Here is a 16,157-nt window from a genome sequence, read left to right as displayed (position 1 = left end):
TGATGTATGAAGTGAGCACTCTATTCTTACTATATTTCTCTATGCTTACGTTTAGCGTTCGTTAGGCGAAGCCCCGCACAGACTGACAACGACAGCTTATAATATAAACAAGCTACAATTTCTTAGTAAAAATGTGAAACACGACGTGTTGGTAGTGTCCGACCAAAACCTGATTTTTAGCCGAAACCGAAGGTTCGATTTTGCTCTATTTTCGGCCGAAAGATACAGAAAATCCCAGTTTCGGGGCATCCTAAAGGTTCAGCTGATATTTGGCCGAAATCGAACCTTTGGCCGAAACATGATTTATATGCCGAAACGTGCCAAAATTTGGAAACTTCAGTTGGACGCTTTATTAGTTGACTTTTAGAGCACTTGGGCTAAATCTCGATGGACCAGGAGTCCAATTTCTGGCTAACGGACTGATTTTAATTTTAGATTAATGTTAGATTTCTATTCGATATGGATCGGATCTGTCAGTATCAAAAGTGACGTTTTGTTTAAAGAAACAGTGATATATATTACCTAGGTACAACGATATAACACAAAAGGAACGAAATAACATTTCAAAATGTCCCCGCTGCCCAAACAGTCTACGCAGAGGTCATCGAAACTCCGTCAAGCCGGGTCCGTAGCAAAAAAACTTATTAATATTCTATTTAGGGTTAATACGAGTATTTAAGCAAACAAGGAAAACAAGCATTCTGTGCATTGACCTGTGCTCGTTATAAACTCTTGAGAGCGAAAACTTGGCGAGCGAAAATATGGATGTATTTTCTATGTAGGATATTTCAGATTACTTAATTAAAAGCGGCCATTTTTTTTTTTCAAATTTACTTTGAACACTTAAGTGCCTCGAATTTATGATAAGCGACCCCGACTGCATGTCATGTCAGTCTGAAAACTACAGGAATGGCCGGCAATAAAATATTAATTGCTTCGCTGAGGAACTTGTATTAAATTCTAGGACCGTTTTAAATATTTAATGTGCTCTGGCGACGATACATGCTCATGCTCATGTCATTTTAATATTCGTATTTGTATCTGTACATATTTTATACTCTGGCAAAGCCACTTTGTCAGTAGAAAAAGGCGCGAAATTAAAATTTTCTGTCAGAGGACAATCCTTCACGCCTACATTTTTAAATTTGCCGCCTTTTTCTACTGACGGAAATGGATTGCCAAACTATAGTAACAAAACTTCTGCGAGGCACAGACATATGTATTAAATATAGGTACTTTTAAAACGGGTTACTCACGAGAGTACCCAAAGAACGAACTTTAGGTCGAAGATTGCTCGGCATGTAACGCTCCATAACGAGTAGCTGCAACGGGAGTATGCGTTGGCCGACCGACGGAGTTTCATGTGTTTTCGCACTTTGACATTTTGTAATGTGGCGGCCGTGATGAGAGACGACAAAAACCCGACCTCTTTAAAAATGCCTCCCGCGAATTTCAAATATACCTACGTACAGTTTTCAATGGTGAGTAAAAATTAAGTTTTATACCTTTTAAAAATGGCACGAGCTGACGCAATGATCGTAAAATTCAATGAATTGAATGCAAAAACCAGTTCCAAGCCATTATTGGTATCACAAATGCCCATCAAGTATCAAGAAGAGTTCAATGGTCCTTATGTACTGACAATGAACCCTGAAATGAAACCCATTTGATTTGATAAGAGTTTCGTATCTAATCAGATCAGATAATTAAGTAGAAATGCTTTGTAGGAAAAAAGTAAAATAGCCATGAATTTATGAATTCGTAAAACAATCCAATTGGTTACCATAAATGAATACAACCCAAAGTAAATAAGAAATAACTGACTGATCACCTACATATCTTTAAAAGGGTCCAAACTCCAAACTATCAGTCGATCAGGTTTGTTTTAAGGATCAAATGCCATATTGCGACCCATTGCATTAAAGCAATACCAAAGGTCAGAAATGGCAGTCAGTCTGATCAGAAAGGGCAATCGTATTCTTCGCTAGAAATGCCTCTAATTGATTGTCCCATTATAATCTTTTTATTTATTTATAGTCGCTACTCGCTTACTATTTTTTGTGTCCAATATACCTACTTATTGTGATAAATTGCTTATTTTCAAACTATTTATGTAGACCAAGAAGAGTTCAAAAAACTCGCGCGGCTAGAAGATGTTGATGTCAACTTTAGCCAGTCTTCTCCGAGACCACGGGGACAACGCCTACCTAGAAACGTCGGAGGTAAATTTAAAAACATAATATTACGCGATTAAGTCCCGTCGTTGTGTATAATAAAGAGTAAAAATCGTGAAAGTATAAATCAGTATTTATCTAGAATTTGTTATAAAATTCAACATGTGTCTAATCTAAACTTCGTCAGTCAGACCATGAAATCCATGACCTACCCAACAAAATGCACTTAGGAAAGAGACAAAGGGCTATAAACACAGAGTTGAAGGTTACCAATGAAAGGATGTGACGTTTACTTTATCCCAATGAGACGTCGACGTCAGATTATATTTAGCAAATCGCAGCGCCCTTGCTGGGTCGTTCACCTGAAGTATATATACAGTCTCGTTTGTAAAGAAAATAGTTTAAAAAACCGGGCAAGTGCGAGTCGGACTCGCGCACGAAGGGTTCCGTACCATAATGCAAAAAACTGCAAAAAAAAAAACGGTCACCCATCCAAGTACTGACCCCGCCCGACGTTGCTTAACTTCGGTCAAAAATCACGTTTATTGTATGGGAGCCCCACTTAAATCTTTATTTTATTCTGTTTTTAGTATTTGTTGTTATAGCGGCAACAGAAATACATAATCTGTGAAAATTTTAACTGCCTAGCTATCACGGTTCGTGAGATACAGCCTGGTGACAGACAGACAGACAGAGGATTAGTAATGGGTCCCGTTTTTACCCTTTGGGTACGGAACCCTAAAAACGACAAGGGACCACGAAAATATATGTAGTTGCAATACGGGGGCACGTAACAAATATTCGTAGGGAAACCCGAGCTATATTATGTTTTCTAATTACGATAAAACGAACCGAAAAATAAACTGAGTAGCTAAAATTAACTGACTCTAGACGCTTAATAGTTTAAAATTACCCTCTCATTTTAAACCAGTTTCATATATCATCAATTCATCATCTTCCTCGCGTTATCCCGGCATTTTGCGACAGCTCATGAGAGCCTGGGGTCCGATTGACAATGAATCCTAAGAATTGGCGTAGGCACTAGTTTTTACGAAAGCGACTGCCATCTGACCTCCCAACACAGAGGGAAAACCAGGCCCTATTGGGATTAGTCCGGTTTCCTCAAGATGTTCCTTCACCGAAAAGCGACTGGTAAATATCAAATGATATTTCGTACATAAGTTCCGAAAAACTCATTGGTACGAGCCGGGGTTAGAACCCGCGACCTCCGGATTGAAAATCGCACGCTCTCACCGCTAGGCCACCAGCGCTAAAAAACCAGTTTCATACATAGTCACTGTTATTTAAAGCCAGGCAATGTTTGGTATTCTTGGCAAAGAGTTAGTTTACGATACGTAGTTCTTTGTGGATCAAAATAACTCTAATACAGGGACAAAGGGATGTGCCCATTAAGTCAACGGCCCTTCGATGTACCTAAAATAGTCTGCAAGCCCTCCTAAAACTTATTACGCCTGATTTTAGCGCGAAATAATGCCTATACTAACCACAACACTCTATAGTTCGTTTTTTTAGCATTAGAAATAAGGTAAACAATCTTGATGTGTCTTTTAATTGAAAAACACATTTTAAAAATACGTTACGGCAAATATGTAACAATGATGAATGTAATACGATCATTTATATTCTTCTGCTTTCATAAGTAATAGTTACTGATTTTTAAAAAGCGTTTTTCAATTAAAAGACGTGTCAAGATCGCTTACCTTCTTTCAAGTTCTTTCTAATGCTAAAAAAAACGAACTATAATAAACATCTGATATATTACGTTACCTACAGCAATACAATACACCGAATTAAAGCTTATCCCACCTAATCCTTTAAGCTAAATTGACATAAAAATCTACATTACTTTTCAATATGAGACTTATTCGAGATCAGTGAATCGAAAAGGTTTCAATAAGTCTCTTAAAGACTTTAGGGAACAATTTTCAGAAAAAAATGGGAAAGTAAGAAAGAAATTGTTTGAAAACGATGCCGTCTACATCAAAACAAAACACACTCGATAAATTATAATTTAATAAAAGTGGTGAGTGTCGTGGAACACTCGGTTGGAACGAAGTTAAGAAAGGCTGCTGATGTGTTCATGCTCGTGTTTTGTTTGGTTGTTCTGTTTTGTTTTGTTTTGTTTTGTTCTGTTCTGTTCTGTTCTGTTCTGTTCTTGCATATATTGCACTAGTATGGCTTGTGACGGCAAAATCTTACACTTTTTAGGGTTCCGTAGCCAAATGGCAAAAAACGGAACCCTTATGGATTCGTCATGTCTGTCTGTCAGTCTGTCCGTCCGTATGTCACAGTCACTTTTTTCCGAAACTATAAGAACTATACTGTTAGAACTTGGTAAGTAGATGTATTTTATGAACCGCATTAAGATTTTCACACAAAAATAGAAAAACAAAACAATACATTTTGGGGGTTCCCCATACTTTATACATAACAACATAACTCAAAAATTGTTTTTCATCAAACCCATACGTGTGTGGTATCTATGGATAGGTCTTCAAAAATGATATTGAGGTTTCTAATATCATTTTTTTCTAAACTGAATAGTTTGCGCTAGAGACACTTCCAAAGTGGTAAAATGTGCCCCCCCCCCCTGTAACTTCTAAAATAAGAGAATGATAAAACTAAAAAAAATATATGATGTACATTACCATGCAAACTTCGACCAAAAATTAGTTTGAACGATATCTAGTAAGTAGTTTTTTTTTAATACGTCATAAATCGTAAACAGCAATTTTATTATGTTACTTGCTGCTACGGAACCCTTCATGGGCGAATCTGACACGCACTTGGCCGCTTTTTTTTCGCCTAGCCCCCATCCGCAAACCGTCCGATAAGGAACTTCGCGCGTTCTGAAAAATCCATCTAAGACTCTGAAACCGTCAACGAAAAATCTAGGAGTTTGTTTAATATTAGGTTATGTATTTGTATATCCTAATCGCCATCAGGTCAAGTAGCTCACAAATATCTGAACAAAGCCTCTACACTAAAGACGTTAAAGCGCGTGAACAGATATTTTTTAACACCTTGGCCAATTCGATATAAAAATGAGATCGTCTCTTTTTGAAGTTTGCAAATGCATTAAACTTAAAACGAGTCTGAAATGATAATCTCACTGAAAGCTCTCGGATTGAACAAATTGATTTCAGTCCCAAGTCTGGGCTCGAGTGGTTTTGAGGTGAAAACACTTCCAACGCAATAGTCTGCGCGCCAGACGCTCCAGTGAATGGGGGTGCCGTGCCGTAGACTAACATATACAGACTCCGCTCTAAAAGTTTACTTATAATTTCAGACTATATACGTCCCACTGCTGGGCACAGGCCTCCTCTCATACGCGAGAGGGCTTGGGCTATAGTCCCCACGCTGCGCATTGGGGAATTCTCATACACCTTTGAATTCCTTCGCAGATGTATGCAGGTTTCCTCACGATGTTTTCATTCACCGAAAAGCTAGTGGTAAATATCAAATGATAGTAGCCAGGATTTGAACCTGAGACCTCCGGATTGAAAATCCCACCGACCACCGCTTTTTTTTTAAATTTTACATTGTACAAATAAAGAAACATGTTTAAATGGTGGACTTAATGCCAAAACTCCAAAATTAATTCTCTACCATTGGATCAAACAGAGACATAAGTTGGCGCAGGAATAGTTATTTGTTTTACGAGGGGGCAAAGTTGTTGTTGATGCACGAGCAAGCGGCAGGTTTCAAAATTAAACCAGGAGCGAAGCGAGAGATCTTGAGCGTTGCGAGGATTTCAAGGCACGAGGGTTATACAATGTTCGGTAGCAAACAGAGAAACACAACATTTTCACCACACCAACGCGAGGAAAAAACTAACTTTAAAACATTACAAATCAAATCCAAATGAACGCTATCAAATATTTATCATTCAATAAATAGATTATTTGAGCCTAATAGGCTCAAATGGGACTGGGTCGGTCACGACTACTGCATGCATCTGGAGACGTGGGCTAGATTAGCCACCAAGTGGATGCCGGTAGAGGGACGTGGACGCAGCAGGCCTAAACGGAGATGGCGGGATGACCTGGACTGCTTCCTGAATAACTGGCCGGAGGAAACACCAAATTGGAAGTCGTGGAAATCAAGGGGAGAGGCCTTTGCGCAGTCAGATAGGCTGAAGAAATAGATTATTGCAAGCGATGAAGAGAGATCTGAGGAGCGAAAATGTCACCTCGAATGCCGTCTCATCCTGCAGTTGATTTGTTTGAAAGTCGCACTAAACAAGCATATGATCGCCAATTGTATGGAACTGCGAGTAATCCTTTATGCTCCGTCTACTAGGCAAGTGCTCTGTGGCGGGTGCTAACTCGAGTTTAATAGAATATAATGGAACTTGTAAAGCCACGTGTGACCCGAACAAATGAGTGTCGTTAGCTGAAGACGTTGTTTGTTTAAAATTTATTAGATCCTGTCTGGATCTAGACTAAAGGAATTCTAGTTGGTGCTATGAAGAACCTGGTTAAATAACATCGTTGTATACAGTAAGTTGTAGATCGCTGTACAAGTACAGTTAGCAAAACTATTAGGGAATTATGGATAGCGGGGTTCAAAACAGGAAATATTGGAGTTTAGGAATCATTTATAGATTTGAATAGTTCCCAATAAGTACCCAGTACTTGAACCTGATAGGCCTTGAAGGGCAAGGTCGTCCGCGATCAATGAATGTCAAGGTCGCGGACTCTTAACGATACTCGTGTATACGGTACAAGGTTGGAGATCAGAGCGGTTTTTCGTAGCACAGTTGGTCAGACTGATCGGACAGATGTTCCAAAAATCGCGAACTAATTTTACAAAAGTAAAGATAGCCCGTTCATATATATAATGCCGAACGAATATGCGCACCTACGGACATATGCACAAACGCGATTTGCGCACCAACGAACCGACCCACTTTGTAGTGCCCGTAAATTATTCGCCGGCCCGTCTTTACGAAATAATATATAAGTAAATAAATTGAAGTAAATATAAATAAATAAGTCATTGGTCACGAATTCGAATCTTACCGGAAAAGGTGAATTATAGTATTTTTCCGTTTATAGTGAATTATAGTATTAAAAAAAAATGTTATACGTCACTGCTTAGGGGCTGTCCATAAATTACGTCATCGATTTTTGACGATTTTGGACCCCCCCCCCCCCTATAATCATCCAAAAATCATGCTTCAAATGACCCCATTTCCTCCTACTTCATGCTACCGTCATCCGATGTCCAGACCCCCCCCCCCTCCCCCTAATTTGAAATGACGTAATTTATGAATAGCCCCTTAGTACAAAAAAATTATCAGAGCGGAGGTTCCAAATTATAGGTTTCTTATGAAAGTTTGATGCTGACATCGAGGGTTGAGCGGTGAATGGCTGAAACCCGAAAAGTGAGTATGTTTGTGTGCGAATCCGATTAAAGGTAGGGACAAACTTTGACTTTGACGACCAGTCTGGCCTAGCGGGTAGTGACCCTGCCTGTCACTGCTTGCAGCCGATGGTCCTGGGTTCGAATCCCGGTAAGGGCATTTATTTGTGATGAGCACAGATAATTGTTCCTGAGTCATGGATGTTTTCTATGTATTGAGGTATTTGTATATTATATATATCGTTGTCTGAGGACCCACAATACAAGCCTTCTTGAGCTTACTGTGGGACTTAGTCAATTTGTGTAACAATGTCCCTATAATATTTATTTATTTAAACTGAGCCCTTTCTAACTTTTCTAAGCATACAAATTTCAGGCACCAGATTTCATAATATGCATATACATTGCATACGTTGCGTTGCGTGATGGGCTCAGTGTCCCTACCTTTATCATGAAAACAGTTTTGTCTTGGCGACCCTATCTATCTATGAACTCTTTGGTAAAAAAGTTTATTAAAAATGCCTTTGTACCACCCTGCTGATAACCGCCTTTGTCGCATACTTAGTAGGGTGAGAGCGACCGCACATTCTTGCATTGTTAGATATCAAACGTTTTCTAAATTATAGGTTTGTTCGCAATTAAAAAAGACGAGTAGTTTTGTCCTATCAGGGTACGTAGCCAACAAGCCAATCGTTTACACTCCGTAGCGAAAGAAACGCGATTGTCACTGTCGCACTTATATGGAGTGATAGAGAGACACCAAGCGTTTCGTTGTCGTAGCGCAACCGATTGTAACCTAGCTAAATCCCAACAACTGGCGCAGTCACTAGTTCTACTTTTAAACCCCCGACGCAAAAAGAGGGGTTTTATATGTTTGACGCCAATGTCTTGTGTGTCGGTCTGTCTGTGGCATCGTAGCTCTCCAACGAATGGGCCGATTTCGATGCGGTTTTTACGTGAAAGCGAGTTTCTTTGCGGTAGTTCTATGTTAGACAGAAATCGACCCAGCAGTTTGAAGAGTATCAGCTCTTTTCCAAAATGATGAATGGTATTTTAGGCATAAAATTGATTTTTTGGCATACTTATAGCGTGCGGGCTTTTTAAATTTACAAATTTTATAGTTATATATCCGACCAGAATAAAAATGCCTACTAGAAGTGGTCGCCTTGTGTAATGTATGTATTATGTATGTCACTTTATTGCACTTAAACAGGTATACATAAAACGGACAAAACAAAAAAGCATTATGTACAAAGGCGAACTCCTCCCTAAAAGGGATCTCTTCCAGCTAACCTTTGAGAAAATGCGAAAGGATCAAACCACAGACAAAACATCCTCCAGATTGAGCATAGTCGCGCTACCCCCTCTGCCACGCATACGGTAATTTTACTCGATGATCGAGTGGAAAGTATCTTTGTGTGACGTCCGTGTATTTGAACGGACCAATCACGGCACGGGACTTCGCTCACCTCGTCCCGCGCACCCCCGCATTTTTGGCATCATCGGTTGCCTAAAATAATTGCTCTAAACTCGGTCTAGAGGATTCCTAGCCTGGATCAAACACTAACAGGTGAAACACAATTTAATATTAACAAATAGCAATAATTATGAGAATTTTGCACTCACGTACAACTGAACACATCGCTCGCCCCTCTACTCCTATATGTGACGCAAAAGGGACCTTATTGTCGATGGCGCTTACGCCATTATTAACGATGCTCCGATATAAATACAATGCCGCGTGATGCTGTGAGCCGCAAGCGCCATCGACAATAAGGTCCCTTTTCATAGATAATGCCCCATATACCGTTGTACTCACAGCTTACACATGTCTTTATCCCATTTCCCTCGGCAAGTAAACCGCAGTTATTATTACCTCGTTAATTTTAGCAGATACCGAGCCGGCCTTGTACAGTCGCCGCTATTTTCACTGCACATTGCTCCCTCGTGCCTCCTGTACATTTGTCTGTGAGATGTCGAGATAATTATAATTAGAATTAGCTTTAACTTCGTGTAGGTTGGATATTTTGAATTTCATGGAACATCCAAGCACGTTTAGCCCAACGGAGTTCCTTTATACTGTACGGGATGGACTATGTCTATTCAAATTTGTCCCCGCCTCATGTATGTCAGCTGTCAGCGGTCACGTGGGGCGGGGACAAACGGGAACACACCCTATTGACACGCTCGAAATGTCAGTATAAGTATAAAGTCAAACTATCTTCATATACATTGGTATACAGATTTACATTCGCATTTACCTATAATTATGAGCAGGTATAACAGTGGGAGGCTTGATCCTAGAGGAGACTATGGTCAATTGGTCACCGACATTATAAAACCATAATTGATTGACAATAAATGATAAAAGAACTATTCTAAAATGAACCAATCGTTATAATGATCTGATTTTGACAACGTAGTAGAGTTAGAATTGCATTTTTTTTTTAAATATAAATTTATCATTTATAGAGGTCCGGCCAGCGAACGAAATGTCTTCTAGAAATCGATTTTCGCTCATGTCGTCTCTGATCTGGGTGAATATGATATCGATGCATTCAGTGTAATTAAGGCCTTCTATTAGGAGACCTAGGACTCTCCTAGGACCAAGTCTTCCCAGTCTCCCCTAAATGTACGCGATAAGATATACGATACAAAGAGTTCCTTAGTTTTGTAAAAAAAAAGAAAAGCATGTAAGCTTCACCATAGCAAAGGAATATTTACCTTTTTCTTGTCCGACTCAACAACGATTAGCGAAATTACGACAGTCTCAAAAGGCATTAAATGTACTTAGCATCAAGCTTCTTAATCTCCAACAAGTAGTAGAATTTCTAAGAATCATTAATCACCACAGATTGGCCCCCCGTTGTGTCTGACAGTCTTGACAGCATTATTATAGGTGTCATTAGTTACAAGCCTTCTTTGGATGTTTTAATATAAACGATACAAATAGCCGGTGCTTCTAGATGGTACAAATGATTATACAATTAACAGAATTAGGCACAGATGTGTACCAATTTACTGATAGGTTTGGTCCCCAAACATGTCTGTCAGATGGATCTGACGGACATGTATATATGACAATCTATTGATTTGAGTACCAATGCATCCCTCTTTCCTTTCCACGTATCCCGGTCTTGACCCGTCTCCCACCAGTTCCAATCAAAGGCGTTAAGGCCATCTCGCCAACGCCGTTGAGGTTTGACGTGACCCAGAAGAAGAAATGTCACTTTTGACATTGACAGATCAGATCCATAACTAATGCAGATCTGATTGATATCCTGTTATTAAAATCAGAATACGCCAGTAAATCATGCACTCAACAATAGCGCCATACAATATATAGAACACCTAAAGGTGACAGTCCATTTCCAACGACAGCTGCACTACTGTTGCGACGTTACTGTCATTAGTGTCATTCATTGTCTTGTCATTCATTTTACTATGGACATTGATGATAACATCGACGTGTCGGAGCAGTAGCGCAGCTGCGGTCAGAAATGGAATGTTACCTTAAGGCTCTTTTTGTGTACGCCAACTTACAGTTACACCCGTAAAAATCTATACAAATTTTCACGTTATCCCAAGTTAAAAACTGTGTACATATTTTTAGTTGCAACACACGGTATTTATTACCTTTTAAGAACGCAGAGCAGCTTAGTTGGAGAGCTGATTATGCATGCAATAAGGTCGGGATTTGCATGGCCGAGTGCGGGCGAAAATAGAAACGGTCAAGCGTGATTGGGCCCTAATTGGATTATGTCTTTAAGCTGTAGAGTTAATATTAGACGTGGCTGACTGTATGTAGGCAAATTGTCGTAAGTATACTAATAAAAATTGTGGTTTGGTTTCATTGTACAGTCGACGCCAAAGATATGTTTACATTTTTCGCCTTATTACAAAGGAATAAGGTGCAAAAGTGTAAAGATATTTTTGACTTCGACTGTACCCTCGCCCACACTGTTAACTGTACATCGGTGGGCTTATGTAATAAGGTCCGCCGATGTACAGTTAGGAGTGTTACTGTTTGTACCTTAATTTTGTTATCGTTATACCCGTTTACCAAAATTCCTAAACTGATCGTCAAGTGCCGGATATTCGCTTGCACTAGGTACCTGTTTTCGCCTAGTTTTATTAAAATCGAAGTTTTCGATTGATTTTTGCTGCAATATGAATGAATGGGTAATCTTAACCTAAGTAATTACATTCGAGTAAATAAAGAATAATGCCAATTTTAGGACCAGTAGGACCACGTGGCCAGAGGGTCAATGCGACCTCATTTTATCATAAAGTCACCCCATTTTACGGTGCTAAGCAGTCTTGGTTTTTTTCGGCTTTAAATTGGCCTTATGCAAGATTAAAGTAGCCTGCTCCAAACTATCGCTAACTAGCTATTACATATTCATTACAGCCTCCAACTCGTGTTAGCGGCACGCTAACTAATAATACGCTAACTACTGGTTAGTTGGTTTTTGGTGTACTTATTTATAAACTCGATCGAAAACATGCTTCTAATATGGGGATTTTATGTAGTGCAAGCTTGCTAAAAATGATATAATTTATAATAATTTCAGCCTATAAACGTCCCACTGCTGGACACAGGTCTCTCATGCGCGAGAGGGCTTGGGCTGTAGTCCCCACGCTAGCCCAATGCGGATTGGGGACTTCACATACACCTTTGAATTTCTTCGCAGATGTATGCAGGTTTTCTCACGATGTTTTCCTTCACCGAAAAGCTAGTGGTAAATATCTAATGAGATTTCGTACTAAAGTTCCGAATAACTCATTGGTACGAGCCAGGATTTGAACCCGCGACCTCCGGATTGAAAGTCCGACGTCATATCCACTCGGCCACCACCGCTCTGCTGCTAAAAATTACATAATAAAAAAAACCTAATACGCACATAAGTACACTTGTCACATTTGTGCTTTTCTTTACGAATAAAAGTAAGTACTTCTGTTTCTGCTTACCTACACTTACCTAACACAATATTTTTATTGACTAATAAAATATTCTGAATATCAATCTTGTTCAAACTGCTGACTTCAGACAAGTATAAATAAGTCAAGCATTGTAACTCAATTCAACTGTGTGAAGTGTGCAATAAAGAGTACTGTATTGTGTATTTTCGCGAATTTTTCAAGCTGTGTATCGCGCTTTATATTGGTTAAAAACACTCTTTTATATACGATACTAAATATTTCAACAAGCATGACATTTAAAACGTAGCGAAGTTTTAACCCGCGTTGCATGCGCCATATGGAAAAATCAATTGTACATGTCATGATGCTTATACTTTCGCAATTAGGTCTGGCTAAAAATAATTCAGCATTCCTTGAAGTCAATGATCTCATTTCTATGCAAAAGGCAAGTCCGACATCCATGAGAATAGAGTTTTATTGATTTTTCGCCGCCATAAACCTATTTTCGATCCACAACGTAGCAAAAATTAACGAAGTCAAATCAGGCCAATCCTTCAAGTTATTCAAATCTTAATCAAAGCTTTCGGATCATCTCGGTCATATGCTAACGCAATCAATTTTTGTACAGCAACCAATGATTTATTGGTATAATAAAAACAAAAAATAGTTAAACAAATATATCGCGACATTACTAGATAATACATTTCTCTTAATGACTCAATAGTAAACATTACTAAAAATGTTTTTTTTTTATGACGTTTCATAAAGAGTAGTTGATTTGACTCGTCAGTAAATAGTCTATTCCAGCGCCGGTCGTGCCGGAGGAATGAGTGAATGAATAAAAGAAACGGAAGGAATGAGTACAGATATAGAACACTATATCTACTTAGTCTGTCGTTATAAAGAGCTATCCATCCTTTTTATGACTCGGTTCACTCTGTTCTCTAGTGGCAATGAAATTCATTAAGCGTATATTAAGTAACTATTGTAAATTAAGACTCCCATTCAAGCGTCATTCTACAAAGTATCATCAACACTAGAATTTTCTTTCATATAGGAAGAACTTGGATGCATTCCAGCGGGATTTGGTGGGATCTTGCTCAGCACAGGGAGGATTGGAAAGGGAGAGGAGAGGCCTTTGCCCAGCAAGGACACACAGATAGGCTAACAAAAAAAAAAGCAAGAAATCAAAACCTAGAACCGGTCACTAAGACCGGGGTCCGTTGGTAAGACCGGTCATTGTGGCACTCTTTGGGGAAGGCCTATGTCCAGCAGTGGACGTCCTCTGGCTGATATGATGATGACGATGAACACCTAGAACTGAAAAGCTTGGCAAGGTCATCGATCTTTTTCATGTCAAGTTTAAGGCGATACTTCATCAAGTCGTGTGAGTTTTATATAAAACGCTAGCTGAACGGTGAACGAGTCTGCGTCAAATAATAAATTAACGTTTGGCCATCGGCCAGCTAGAGCTACGCGCTGTTACCGTATGAAAATTTAAGGAAATCGTTTATTAAATTATATACGGCAGTTTACACAGTTAACTCTGGATATTATAAAATAATAGTTACTTTTGGATACTAGAAATGGAATCACTTTGAAAATAGCCCGAGTAACGAGATTTTTATATAAGTATTTATTCTTTATATTGCCAAATTTTAATTCCCAAAAAATGGGACGGAGTGGAGTTTTTCATATGACGACTTTGACGATTCTTTTTTTTTTTCATATTAAGCATTGTTTACTGGGAGAACATTTTGTAGGTACCTAATTAATAAATTGCTCCTCCTTGTTGAGATGAAGACGCTAATTAATCATTATTCGAAACATAATTGAGAAAAACGGGACAACAAATAAATGATAATCTTTACAGTATAGTACAGTTAATTGATAGAATAACACAACTTCTGAACTTTGAGCGTTTTCCTTCAGTCCCTCTACAAACCTTATTATAACTCTTTTATGAAACTAGCGAACAACAAACTTCGTAGCAAGATCCAAGACACACAGCGAGAGCAAGCTACTGTGTATCTTGCTTCAAAAGCAAGTTACGTTAACTTACGTCAAGTTACGTCCAACGTGAATTAAGTCCTATACCTTATACATAAATTAAAAAAAAAACTCAAAGTCGTGTCGTATCAGGCTGTCAAAGAAAAGGCAGAGGACCGCCAAACATGGAAATTGCTCCACCGACAAGTCTTACTCTTAAAAATATGATGATGATGACATTGATGACCTTATAGGAAGTACAGGGTATTGGGAAGAAAAGTAATACATAGGAACTAAGCGGCTATGCTTAGGTGGGCCACATAAAAAGGCAACGAGAGCCTCAGCTTAGAGAGCAGCAGCTGGATGTACCTACGCTTACCAGTAAGCTTGATTAACTTCAAAAAACCCGTCGGGATTTTATTTTCGACTTATATTAAGAAAACTATCTGTGAAGTGAAGCTTGTGACTATAAAATTGTAACAGAAACAGAGATGTTAATATTTAAAAGCTCTATTCGGAGTTACACGATCACAACATATTGCACGTGGATTTTTTTTGTCTTTGATGTAAGTAAACATTTTCGTTTTACGGCTGCCATTTTGTATTTTAATTTGATTAATGATGAAGCTTTCACTAAATTGTTTTATTTATATTGTTGATCGTACTCATGCAACTGTTTAAAAATAGCGGTCGAAATATATTCGTCTACTAAAACTATTTCTGTGACCACATTTGCAGCATTTGTAACACTAACCAGCTAAATTACACGTTCGAATACCAGTGATTCTAACACCATAACTCCAGAACTAGGTCAAATGTTATTGCAGCCAAGCGCTTACATGATTTAGTTACTGGCGAATAAATTGCACCCAAGTAACATGGAACGGGGTAAAGTTCAACATTAATACTGGGGCTTTCCGTGCTTAAACCACGGCTTGGTGCAATTGTTAAGCTTCATTTATGTACACAGTTAACTTTAGAGACTTTATTGAGATTAGATCGGGCTATGTGAATATAAATATGAACGTTGGTGGTTGGCGGCTTTCAAATCGGAGGTCGAGGGATCAAAGCGTTCGAACGCCAGCTCATACTAATACGAGTTTAACTTGTGTGTAATGAGTGGAACTTGTGTAACGTTTTGACAAAAGAAAGAACCGTGAGGAAACGGCTCTAATTTCAACTAAGCATGGTTTCCTCTTTGGGTTGGAAGGTCAGATGTACGAGGGGCGTTCAAAATATTCTCGGTATTGATATCTTACAACCTCTTCTAAAATTTCTTTCGTTACTGGCCGCTAAGGTTTATTCGTTGACATTAAAAAAAAGTATAATTCGAACCGAGATGTTCTTTTGTTTTTCTGCAATTGCTGAACAAACACGGACATCATGTGCGAATTGACAATGTTAACAAAATTAGAACATCGATGCGTCATAAAATTCTTGACAAAACAGGGTAAAAATCAAAAAACCATAAAAGAGGAAATGGATTGTGTTTACCGCGAGTCTGCTCCTTCTTTATCTACCATTCAAAAGTGGTCAAGCGAGTTTAAACGTGGAAGGGAGAGTATTGAAGATGACCCTAGACCTGGCCGGCCTGTAGTAGCTACTTCACAAGAAAATATAGATAAAGTGGAAAAACTTATATTAGAAGATGGTCGAGTGAAAGTAAAATCTATAGCTCAAGTA

The 16,157-nt window shown here is 38.8% G+C and overlaps 1 protein-coding gene and 1 long non-coding RNA gene across 3 annotated transcripts in view; one reads left to right on the top strand and one right to left on the bottom strand.

Moving 5' to 3' along the window:
• The window catches only part of LOC134795737 (uncharacterized), a 37,155-nt gene extending 29,278 nt beyond the window's left edge, over positions 1–7,877 (top strand). The window contains exon 2 of the long non-coding RNA XR_010144837.1: positions 7,783–7,877. This is a non-coding gene — a long non-coding RNA (uncharacterized LOC134795737). The remainder of the gene's footprint in view (positions 1–7,782) is intronic.
• LOC134795714 (E3 ubiquitin-protein ligase znrf2) overlaps positions 1–16,157 on the bottom strand; it is a 277,600-nt gene that overhangs the window by 212,424 nt on the left and 49,019 nt on the right. The window lies entirely within an intron of this gene.

This window comes from Cydia splendana, chromosome 12 (assembly GCF_910591565.1).
Source record: "Cydia splendana chromosome 12, ilCydSple1.2, whole genome shotgun sequence".
In the NCBI taxonomy this organism is placed as follows: domain Eukaryota; kingdom Metazoa; phylum Arthropoda; class Insecta; order Lepidoptera; family Tortricidae; genus Cydia; species Cydia splendana.
This window is presented reverse-complemented; position numbering and strand designations above follow the sequence as displayed.